At 33.6% G+C, this 13185-nt stretch overlaps 1 long non-coding RNA gene across 1 annotated transcript; it reads left to right on the top strand.

The window, feature by feature from the left end:
• The first annotated feature begins 285 nt into the window (after positions 1 to 285).
• Positions 286 to 5031, top strand: LOC107034767 (uncharacterized). Its single transcript, XR_001460293.3, has 3 exons — positions 286 to 334; positions 4018 to 4099; positions 4945 to 5031. It is a non-coding gene; the product is annotated as an uncharacterized lncRNA (long non-coding RNA).
• The last annotated feature ends 8154 nt before the right edge of the window (positions 5032 to 13185 follow it).

Below are 13185 nucleotides of genomic sequence, written 5' to 3'. Positions count from 1 at the left end.
AACCTAGTTTCTAGTCTAAGACAGACTTTCAATCTCTTCTGCAAGAAGAGGTAACTGTGTTTCCCCAGACAAAGAATGGGCTTGCTTACTGTTTTTTTTAAAAGCAGTAGATTCCACCAAGTTCAGTGTTCTTTAGCTGTGATGCAAACCCACTGTATGTATTAAATCCATCTGAGCATTTTGGGTCATGTTGGTGGGACTTGGGGACCGGAGAACTGATGTGAATATGCTGATACTCATACTGCTTGCTGTGCCATGAGTAATAGAGTTCTGTGTTTCTGATCCAGGAGTCTGCATCTTCAGCCAGCACCCAGTACCAGTAACAGGCTTATCTGTAAGTAGAACAAAATCAAATCCCAGACCTGACAGTAGCCTCCCATCCAGTTGAAAATATTTTTTTCACTGTAGCATTCTATAATTAATATTTTTACCTTCTTAATGTGTTAGAAATGAGGTCAATTCCAAAACTTAATTCATTTATCTTATTCATCTTTCCCACTGTGATGATAAGCTATTTATAGAAATCAATAAATTTAAAAATATTCAGACTATGTTGCTGGCAAAAAACAGATACACAGATTGATAGAACAGAACAGAGAGCCCAGAAATAAACCTGCAAACTTACAGTGAATTAATCTACAGCAAAGGAAGCAAGAATATACAATGGAGAAAAGACAGTCTTTCAGTGAGTGGTGCTGGGAAAACTGGAAAGCTACATGTAAAAGAACAAGATTAGAACATTTTCTCACAACACATACAAAAATAAACTCAAAGTGAATTAAAGACCTAAATATAGTACCTGAAACCTTAAAACTCCTAGAGGAGAACATAGAATACTCTGTGACATAAATCATAGTAATATTTTTTTGAATCAGTCTCCTGAGGCAAAAGAAACAAAAGCAAAAATAAATGGACCTAATAAAACTTAAAAGCTTTGCACAGCAAAGGAAATCAAAAACAAAATGAAAACACAACCTACTGAATGGGAGAAAATATTTGCCAATGTTATGACTGATAAGGAGTTAATATGCAGAATATATAAGCAGCTCATACAACTCAATATTAAAAAAAACAATTAAAAAAATGGGCAGAAGACCTGAATAGACATATTTCCAAAGAAAATGTAAGATGGCCAACAGGCACATGAAAAGATACTCAAATCACTAATCATCAGAAATGCAAATCAAAACCACAATGAGATACCACTTCATTCCTGTCATGATGGCTATCATCAAAAAGTCTACAAATAGCAAATGTTGGCAAGGATGTGGAGAAAAGGGAACCCTCATACATTGCTGGTGGGAATGTAATCTGGTACAGCTACTATGGAAAACAATATGGAGATTCCTCAAGAAACTAAAAATAGAACTACCATATAATCTAGCAATTCCTCTCCTTGGAATTTCAATTCCAAGAAAGTGAAAACACTAATTTGAAAAGATGCATGTACCCCAGTGTTTATAGCAGCATTATTTACAGTTGCCAAGATATGAAAGCAACTTTAGTGTCCATCAACAGAGATGAATGGATAAGGAGGGGGTACATATATATAATTGAATATTATTCGGCCATAAAAAAAATGGAAGTCTGCCATTTGCAGAAATGTGAGTGGACCTAGAGAGTATTATGCTTAGTGAAATAAGTCAGACAGAGAAAGACAAATACTGTATATCACTTATATATAGAATCTGAAAAAAATTAATATAACAAAATAGAAGCCTACTTACAGATATAGACAACAAACTAGTGGGTACCAGTGGTGAGAGGGAAGGGAGAGGGGCAAGATAGGGTAGAGGATTAAAAGATACAAACCACCATGTACAAAATAAATAAGCAACAAGGATATAGTATATAGCAAAGGGAAATACAACCATTGTTTTATAATAACTTTAAGTGGAGTATAATCTATAAAAATATTGTATCACTATGTTGTACACCTGAAACTAATATAATACTGTAAATGAACTATACTTCAATATAAAAATTTTTAAAAAATATTTGGGATATAAAAATGTGTTACTCCTATTAATCTCTTATGAAGAGAAAGTATCTCTCTTTTCAGAAAGCAAAACTTCAGCAAAATTTTAATGAGGCATGCTATACACTTCATTCCCCTAAAGAAGAAAATAGCTTAAATCCAGCACAGATTTGATAACTGTCTGTGTTCCTCACCAAAATTTTGAAAGGAAGGAATATATGTATTCAGTCACCACAGATAACCTGCCACACTGCTCCTGGTACATAGAAAGTGTTCAATTAATATTTTAAATGAATTAATAGATAGGAATACTCTAAATTTTGTTAACTCTGTGATGATGAGCCCAAGATCATGTCTCTAAATGCCATAAAAAAAAGACTCCCAGGAGTAAATGACGAATGATGGCTGGAATGGTTGTGGGAAAGGGCTCATTACTTTAAGACTGATTTTGTTTTATTTGGATACATACTTTCCCAGTGATCTTTTTTTTCCCCATTAAAAAAATGAATTAGAAGCCTAAGTATAATTATATCTGAAGTTAAAAGCAGAAAACAGAAGAAAAAACATGCTGTTTATTATGGAAAATTTCAAACATACATAAAGATAGAATAGTATAATAAGCCTCCAGGTACCCACCAGTTTCAACAGTTACCAAACATGGCCTGTCTCATTTCATTTATAGCCCCTACCCCTCCACTCCTCTACTAGATTCTTTTGAAACAGATCATGAGAGAATGTCAGTTTATCTAGAAATACTTGAGAACTAACACAGTTTTAAATGAAGAGAATAAAAATTTCCAGAAATGATTGATGATTATCATGAACTTAATATTTCTAGTTAAAGTGAAACATGACCAGAAGTGGTATTTCATACTAAAAAGTACTTTTATTTCTTTAGTATGGTCAGCTAATCTCTGCTGAAGCAGAGAGAGATTTTAAGGCTCTCTTTACTTTTTTTTTTTTTTTTTTTTGCTTTTAATTTTTATCACTGAATTTAGAATGTATTGATGATTAAACTAGATTCAGGCTACTAATGGAAACAAATAAGACCATTTGAAGTCTAAATAAAGTTTTCCATCAGAAGTAAGAATATTTTCCAGTTACTACCAGTTTGGGGGTAGAATTGTTAATACTTGATTTATATAATAGGAAGTCTAAAAGTAATTATTTATCTCTGTTAAAATAGCCATATTGATTTTTTTCACAACTCCTGATATTATAACTTGGCAATGGAAACAACTTTTGAGAGTTAATGTTAGTGTGCATATGTATTTGCAAGTTTGCATATACACACAATGAAAATGCCTTAGAATTGAGAGAAAATTCTGTAGTTTGTTGGCTTATATTCAGTCAGTAAACACAGATTTAGCCTTATTTGCTAAAATATTAAAACACTTGTAGGTGAATAGCAGCTGTTCTAAGCCTCTTGACTGTGTTCTGCCTGCATAGGCCACCTGGATCTCCCCATGATCCAGCAACTAAAAGGTTAAAATATAGCCCAGCAGAGAACCTGGAGGACCCAGCTCTACCATTAGGCAGCCCTCACTCTAACTGATAGGTGCCTTTACTGATTGTTAAACATGATGAAAAACTGCTTAAGTTTAGAAGATGGTAATAGAACTGATTCAGGGAATAGATAAAAAGTGGAACAAATAGTGACAGGAACATAAGGAATAGTCCCAGAAAAGCAGGATGGAGATAAAAAGAAAATGCGGCTAAGAGTTCCCTATGTACATAAAAGAAACAGAACTGATGCAGTGTTTCAAAGCTAGAAGACTAGGTGAGAAATAGATATAAAGACAATAAAAAATCACAATAGGATTATATAGAGAGTGCCTGTGCTGAACACTACAAAGCAAATAAATGAAAACCAGGTTGACTTTGGTGATAAAGGATGTTGCTGGTGGGCACTGTATAAAAAAAAAAAGTTCCTGTAATATACCATGAATTTGCTATGAATAGAATAGAAGCTCTATTAACTTATGACTATTTCACCATCTTGCCATAGTAACCAGTGTTTTCCATTCCTCTCCATAAAGCACACTGATCAGTGCCCACAGTTTGCTGAATGTAGACAGTCATCAGGTTTTTCTCCAGTCAGCTGAGCTCCTACCAGTGGAGGTATGTTTACCCATGTAATAGTCAGTTGTGGTTGTTCCTAAACCTGTTTGTGTCAGTTGTACTTGTAATTTCAAATATATAAATTATTATATAAATTTAATGAAATATGAGTGAAAAGGGGGAAAGTAGTTGTTTCTATGAAAATTAAGTTAAAAGATTTGATAGAGATGTCACTAAAAATTGCTGTTGAATTACATGTAGACCATTAGTGTAGAAAACTGGGAGAGGGGAGATTCATTTTACCCTAAAAGGATTTTATACTCACATTGCTTTACAAGTAACTTCAAAATCTCAATCCACCTTAAAGAAATAAAAAATTAGAGATTATAGATAATGCATGATGAAGTGGTTTATTTAAAAAAAACAGCATATGTTTAATCATTTAATCTATTGGCTGTACATAAAAAGATTGTGAATAAATGTGCATTCTTTTGCACATTGGTGAATAAATGTGTATTTTTAGGTTGAAATAAAAAGTTAAAGATGTGTATAATTTTTCATAAATAAGCACAGGAACTGATTTTTTGATTAATGACCAACTTTTGACTCAGATTGCATCAGGATTTCTGCCATATGTGACTATTAGAACCAATTAAAAGCTTAAAATTTAAGTATGAATTCTGTTATTTTCATAAATATTCTATATAGAGCTATTTATAAGACTAAGGGAATGGAATGAAAGACATAACAAACTTTTCCTTGTGTCTCCCTTTCATGTATGTTTTTCACATTTGAAGAAGAGTTAGAATAAGGATCTAATTCTCTTGCCTTCCCCTATGTGAGAGAAAGTGTGAGAAGGTGAAATGATTCAACAAAGCATCACTATGTGTGTTTACTTGTTCCAGGAGATTCTTGTGCACAACGCAGCAGCATCAGTTGCTCAGAGAGGGGAGCAACCCTAGGGTTCCAGCTCTGACTCTGGGAGGTTGGAGGCATCTGCATCACCCTGAGGCACTAGGCTCTCCCTAGAGAATTCTGCGTTAGGGATGACTGCTGACACTTAGGAATGTGTCGTGCAATGAGAGGAGGGGTTGAAAAATATACACCAAGATTCAAATCTGCAACAAAATGTGGTTTCTTTATTTTCTAAAACTGATCTCATCCTGCCTTGGAACCCCTGTTTTTGCTGATGGCAGAAAAATAATTGCACTTGCCAGTTATATATAAATTATTCTCTTAAAATTCTAATTTATTACAAGTGTTAATTTTTACTTTCAAGATTTTTACTCCTTTTTTCCTGCTCAAACTGGCATCTGGATTTAAAAGGAAGCTAATGTATCCTTAGAGTTTTGGAGGAGGACAGTCTCTTTCTCACTAGTCTTTGATGAGTTGCATTCATTTTGCCTTTTTCTTTGGAGGGCTGTGCATTGAGAGGACTGATAAAAAAAGAAAGTAAATGAACTGGGATTTTCTTAGAACAATAGCTTAGATGACTATATACTTTATTTTCAAAACTATTTTTAAGAGTAAAAGGGAGTACATCATTAATTAGCTCAAAACAATGGGCATTAGCCAGGAGTGTCCCAGTCAGACTAGAATATATCGTTATCCTCTAATGCCACAGAAGTTATGCTCTGAGAGGTGGTCAACACCAGCAAGAAAAAGATTTCATCTATAAGATGCTCTAAAGCTTAAGAAACATGATACCCACTCTTAGTATGCTTAATAATGCCTTGCAGTTTCTCTAAAATGGAGCTAGGAGGAGTGCAGATTAGATACTGTGGAGGAAAAGATTAATGAACTTTAAGGCATAGCAATAGAAACAATCCAAAATTAAACACAGAGAGAAAAATAACTTAAAAAATATATAGAGTGAGCAAAGAAGAGCTATGAGCAATCTTCAAGCAGCTTAATATGCACATAATTGGGAGTGCTTGAAGGAGGAAAGACAAAAAAAAAATTGAAGAAATAATGCCTGAAAATTGTCAAATTTGGTGAGAACTGTAAATGTACAGGTCCAAGAAATTCAAACCAAACTACAAAAAAAATTTTAAGAGTCAGAGAGAAAAAGAAACCTTTCCTACCAAGGAACAAAGATAAAAATGATACCAGATTTTTAATGAAATAATACAAGTGAGGATATACAGTGAAATGTCTTTCAAGTACTGAAAGAAAAAAAACCTGTCAATTTAGAATTCTATACCTAATCAAAGTAGTTTTCAAAAACTGAGGGCAGAATGCTTCCTAAGACATAAAAAAAAGCTTAAAGACTTCATCACCAATAGACCTACATTATATACAATTTTAAAGGGAGTCTCTAAGCAAGAAAGAAAATAACAGTAGTAGGAATATGAATATACACAAATGAAGAGCACCAGGAAATTGCAAATATATATGGGCAAATTTGTACATTTTTTTCTTTTTTCTTTTTTTTTTGTTAGTTGGTCAATGGGTGGTTAGATTTTTTTAATGTATTTTTTTATTGATTTATAATCATTTTACAATGTTGTGTCAAATTCCAGTGTAGAGCACAATTTTTCAATTATACATAAATGTATATATATTCATGTATTTTTCTTATTATTTAAGTCTTTTTAAAAGATAATGGCTATTTAAAAAATAATGTGGGTAAGAAAAAATGTATGAAAATAATTGTATAAAACCCCTGAGAGAAAAGTGAAGTATATTATTAGTATAAGATTATTAAACTGTGCACAAAGTGGTATATCACTTGTCAGTAGACTGTGGTAAGTAAAAGATATGTACTGTAAATCCAAAACCACTAAAACAGCAAAACAAAAAGTCATAAATATTAAGCAAAAAACATTAAATTGGAAGCATAAAATATTTCTAAAGAAGGCAGAGAAACAGTAAAACAACAAAAAACATATAACTACAAATCAACTCAATAGACACAGAAAAATCATTTGCAAAATTCAACACCAATTCTTGATTAAAAACAGACAAACAAAAAAGCCCCCCAAACTTCAGCAGACCAGGTATAGAAGGAAACTTACTCAACCTGAGAAAGAGAATCTATGAAAAAAAAAAAAAAACTACAGCTAATAGCTTAATAATGAAATACTGAATGTTTCCCCCAAGATCAGCAGCAAGAGAAGGATGTCTACTCTCACCACATCTGTTCACTATTATACTAGAGGATCTAGCCAGTTCAGTAAGGCAAGAAAAACAAAGGCATCCAGTATTGAAAGGAAGAAACAAAACTGTATTCAAAGACAACCTGATTGTGTTTGTAGAAAATCTATTGGAATGCGCAAAAAAGTTCATAGAGCTAACAAGTGAGTTTAACAAGGCTATAGAATACTGAGTCAGTATACAGAAGTCAATTCTTTTTCTATGTTAGCAACAATCATCAGTTAAAAGTAAAAAACAATTATCTCCATTATCCTTAGATAATATGAACTACTTAGGGATAAATCTGATAACAGATATTTAAGTCCCATTCACTGGAAATATGTACAGTGTTGAGTGAAATTAAAGAAAACCTAAATTAATAGAGAGACATAGCTTGTTCATTGGTCAGAAAGTATTAAGATACTGATAAGATGTTAATTCTCCCCAACTGATCTATAGATCCAGCTCAATCTGGAAAAAAAAAATCCCAGCAGGCTGTTTTGTAGAAACTGACAGTCTGATTCTAAAGTTCATATGGAAATGAAAAAAGACTTAAAATAGCCACAACAATTTAAAAAAAGAACAAATCAGAAGACTAAACACTACCTGATTTGAAGATTTATAAATCTACAGAAAGCAAGGCAATATGGTATTCCTTTAAAGGTAGACAGATTTATCACTGGACAGAGTACAGAGTCCAGAAACAGACCCACAAGTATATGGTCAAATGATTTTCAATAAAATTCAAAGGTAATTGGGTGAAGAAAGGATGTTCTTTTCTACAGATGGTACTGGAACAAATGGCCATTCATAGGCAAACAAATAAATTTCAACCAATAGCTCATTCCATATACAAAATGAACTCAATTATAACATCTAAAACTATAAAACTTCCAGGAGAAAACTTTTTTGACCTTGATTTAGGCAAAGATCATAAATAAAATACCAAAAATTTGATAAATTAGACTCCATCAAAATTTTTAAATTCTGAGAATTAAGCCACAGACTGGGAAATCAATTTGAAAATTGTATGTCTGATAAAGGGCTTGTATCCAAATTACATAAGGAACTCTCAAAATTGAAAAGTGGGTAAATTATCAAAAATTTTAATTGGGAAAAATATTTTAACAGACTCTTCACCAAAAAGACCTATGAATAGCAAATAAGCACCTGAACAGACATTAAAAACCATTAGTTCTTAGGAAATACAAGCAAAACCACAAATATAAGATACCACTATACACCTATTAGAGTGGCTAGAATTGAAGTTTAATTATATCATGTGCTGGCAAGGATGTGGAGGATCTTTGACACTCACACACGGCTGTTGGCAATACAAAATCATACAACTGCTTTGGAAAGCTATTTGGTGGTCTCAAAAAGTTAAACAGACACCTATCATGATCTAGTCTTTACACTCCTAGGCATTTACTCAAGAGAAATGAAAGTATATGTCCATACAAAGACTTAATAGACCAATACTCATAGAAGCTTTATTTGTAAAGCTGGAAACAACCCAAATGTCTATCAAACGTGAATAAATTAACCAAATTTGGTGTATCCATACAATGGAATACTACTTAGCAATAAAAAGGACTGAGCTATTTATGAATACACCAACCTGTGTGAACCTCGAAAATCATTAGGTTGATTGAAAGAGGCTAAACAAAAGACTATTCACTATGATTCCATTTGTATAAAATTCCAGAAAATACAGACTAATCTATAGTGTTGGGAGGTTGGCAGTGGTTGTCTGGGGATAGTAGGTTCATGTTAAATGGAGGGCAGGAGGGAAGGACACAAAGGGGCACAAGGAAACTTTCAGAAGAGATGATCATGTTGACTGTTCTGATTGTAGTATTGATTTCATGTATATATACATGTTTGATGCATCAGTATGATACCAAAACCTGCCTATTGACAGGTTTACTTAAATGCCTCAAGCTGCCTATCCTCAGGTATAAGAGGAAAGATCCCCTCCTACAAAAAATTAATTTCTTTCCCTCTCATACTACCAGGTGTGAAACAAATGTCATCTTGCCACCCAAAACAATTTTATAAGGGGATAGGAGTTTATGTATATTTCTAAATTGCAATTTAAAAATTCTGTTTTCAAATCAACAAAAATGTATTAAGGCCTGTTAGGTAGTCTATCATACCCAGAATTATGTGGCAAACAAATAAGTATAAAAAGTTGTCTTTGCCATTAAAGAGTATGAAGTATAGCAAGAGGGAAGGAGGAAAAGTTTTAAATGAGAGAAATTAAATAGAATAAAAATTGTATATAACTTTATTACAAACAAGAGAGGTACCTCTCACAAGGCAGTACATGGCTAAGTGTCCAATGAACAGTCCAGATGATGGTTGCCATGGGAAATCAGAGGTTCTTCAAAATCGGGGCTACTTGGGGAAGCTTTTCTTCAAAGACGTAGGACTGAAGTTTGGTCTTGGAGTGTTGTATAACATGCACCAAATGTTTGGCTAGACCTAGGAAACACACAATTGCTTTTAATAAATTGTTGGGCTGATGTTCTCTGTTCAGAGAGTCAATATGTTCAGGGAATGCACTGTTCCAGTAAAAAGTCAGTGCCTTTAGATGATGCTGCTGACAGCCTTGCCAGCAGGTCGCCCTTCTCCCAGGCCGAACACACAGTGTGACTGAAGTCTGAAGAGGTTAGTCAGAAATAGCCCATTTGTCGGAACTGGGATGTGTTTGTGGAACTATGTGTTGAAGCACCTGTACCCACCCATGTCTGGATGTAGTTATTAGTCCTTCATTTTCCCAAGTGGTAAACTTGTTCACAGATGTTACTGGAGGGAAAGAAAATGTTCAGTGTTTATGCAGCAGATCTGCTCTAAAGGAACCATTCTGCTCAACTGAGGAAATGCCACAGTTATTTTGGTATTTCTTTAATTTTGGAAGTCTGCATTATTTGCAGGGCTGACTAAAAGGCTTTTTTAAAAATCCACAAATAAACATCAAATTCCTGTTTAATATGGTGGATGTTATTGGTTTTTGAAAAACAAAAGAACAGTCAGTCACTCTTGCACCCACCCAAAAAGCCAGCGGACATTCTGGTATTGACAACAGAAACCTCATGACATAAGTTTTAATTTATTTCTGAATTGGAATATTTACCTCAAAAAGTAGGTGCTGCAGGAAGGCCCTTTCTATTTTTAGTTTCTGAAACTGGTAGCAAAGAGCAGACAGAGATAACATAAATTTAAGAGGAAGTTTGCAAAATCAATTTTTCATCAGCAAGCAAAGAATTCCCATCTCAAAAAAAAATTTTCTATTTCTTTTTAACTTAAAGCCTTTTCTGAGCTGAATAAATAGAATGCATTTGGGTTCTTTATTTTATCCTTAATGCCTAAGAAAAGGTTTATTGTCTCTCTGAAAATAAAGACAATGAAATGGTAATTTACAGTTTTTTTCACACATGTATAACTTGTGTCATCTGACAAATTGAAGTAATTCCAGGGTCAGTTGGGATCACCTTCCTTTGATTAGTTTAAATAAAAAGTTGACGCTAGCCCCTCTCTGGGGGTTCTTACTTGGGGCTATTTTGCAATAACGGGGTGGAGAGAGAGGGTGTCTTTTTTTTCCTGGCTATCTTTTATCTTAAGTTCCTACTTCTATTGAATTTCTGATTTCCACTCTTCATTTCACCTACAATCTAGGACACTGACCCATTCCTCCTTAAATACCACTGGCTGTGTGTAGAGGAGAGTTTCCAGAAGATATGGAATAAAAGGTATGGATGGGATGAGGTGGAGCACTTCACACTGAATATTAGATATCTGTGTTTTAAAAATACTCCAGAAATTTCTATAACCAACAGGCCCTCTTTTCTAATAAGGACCTCGCTTCCTCGCAACACTGCAGCTCTCACCCCTACCCTTCAGATCTTGCTTAGTGTTTTACTGGTCCTCTAAATCCAAGATTCCTATAGAGTAGTTCCTCTCAAACTTCCCCCAGACCAGTGCTATCCAGTAGTGGTGATGGAAATGTTCTGTAATCTACAGTATACGGTATGGTAGCCATATGTGCCTACTGAGCACTTGAATTAAATGTCACATTTAATTTTAATTTACTTTTACATTCAATAACTATGTGTGGCTAGTGGTTATTACCTTGGATGGCACAGCTCCCAACCATTCAACATTGACCAAGAGGCCACTTGTTCTGAACTGGACACTTACTAAAGTGTGTTTCTCAAGACAGATATTTAAAAACAGGACTAGTTTAAAAAAAAACAGGAAAATAAAAAAGATATTTTTTCTTTCCACTTGCTGCATACCTAATATGGCATGTGTCCCTGTGCATGAAACTTTGCCACAAAAATATTGAAAAGGGGAAAAACAACCCTCAGTTTAGCCTTCAGTATTCTATTGCCCCAGCCTTGCTCCCTCAAATACATCCTTTTAAACATGATTATACATTCATTTAGTGCTGGTGTCCAAATATAAATTAGTAAATCATGATACTGTGTTGAAGTTCCTGACAAATAACTTCTTAGATTAGCCAAACAATTTAATACATCTAAGTCATGAGTTTAAGATATGCAATTTGTGTTTCTAAATTTTAGGATACACTCCAGTTATACATATTTTTTCTTTTGTCAGTTGCATCTAAGGAAATTTGGCATGCTGCACAATGGGATTATGTGCGTGATTTTCAGCTTAATCTTCCCTCTCAAAGAACTGAATATGCCTCTGCTAACGTGGTTTCTGCATCTAACTGTTATTTCTTTTGGTATAAAGAATACGTTCTGGAGCACTGCAGTTCTTTTAAAGGAAATATTACTTATCCCAAGAGGGTAGATTTTGTTTTATAATATATGTTTGCCTTCCACATTCCTTCCTTTAACATGTTTATTGCAATTGTTGATCTTAAACAGATGGGTTTTGTTTTGTGATTGAGTGTGCATTTAATAGATTCTGTGAACACTTCTCTTCACAAGAAGACCACTGACTTTTGAGACAAGGCCTAACATGATACTTCTTTTCTGAAACACTACCTTGCTTAGCTGTTTGCTCATTCTACCTTTACATTTCTTCTGCGTTTGGCACCCAGTCATTCAGGTGTTTCACATAAAAATTCAGCATTTCTATTTACAGAGATAAGAATTATACACGAGCATTTCCTATTATGATTAGCATGGCCACCTTCCAGGTGTGCCTTCCTCCCTGCTTGGTAACAAGGCAGCTGCCTTCATTCTGTTGGGCAAAAGGAGTTCTGCCAAAAGAACATTTGTTATCTCACTAGTAATTTATTTCCTGTTAGTCATACTAAGTAAAATCTCAGCTCTTTATCTGTCAATACTATTGTTTCCATTATTAGCATCACATCCTTCAAATTTTGAATCATAATGGTTAGTCAAATTTCATATTTTGTCACCCATAATATATATTGATTAGGTCTTAAAGTCACAAATATCTTTATTACATACTTTAGTTATAAAAGTAGCATAATCATAAAAAGTAACAATCATGTGAGTTAAAATATGAACTAAAGGAAAATATAATCCACCACTCTAATGTAATCACTAATTTATTTATTTTCAGATAGTTATAATAATGATGGCCATATAATTTAGTATCTTACTTTGTAATCGTTTACCATTTTATTATAAGGCATTTCCATGTTATGACATAGTCTCCTCAACCCTCTTTTTTTGTAGTTAGCATTTCATTGGCTACATTATTCTATTCAGAGGTCACATTATAATTTATTTACATAATTCCATATTGGTGACCATTTGAAATACATCTGATATTTAAGTTTGATAAACAAGACTCTTAAGAGCATCTTTGTACTCATCATAGCTTTATACATATTTTGTTTAACCTATTGGGGGATTATTTATCTACTTATAGAGTATTAATTTGCCTAGATCTAAATCTAATAGAGTGTATCTGTCTATATACGTTTATTATTAATTTACCACAATGGTTAAATTTTGAAACTCAAACATTAAGGAAGGGTACAATTACGCAATAATATATAA

This window comes from Vicugna pacos, chromosome 3 (genome assembly GCF_048564905.1).
Source record: "Vicugna pacos chromosome 3, VicPac4, whole genome shotgun sequence".
Classification (NCBI taxonomy): Eukaryota; Metazoa; Chordata; class Mammalia; order Artiodactyla; family Camelidae; genus Vicugna; species Vicugna pacos.
Note: the sequence above shows the minus strand (reverse complement) of the source record. Positions and strands in the feature narration are given on the sequence as shown.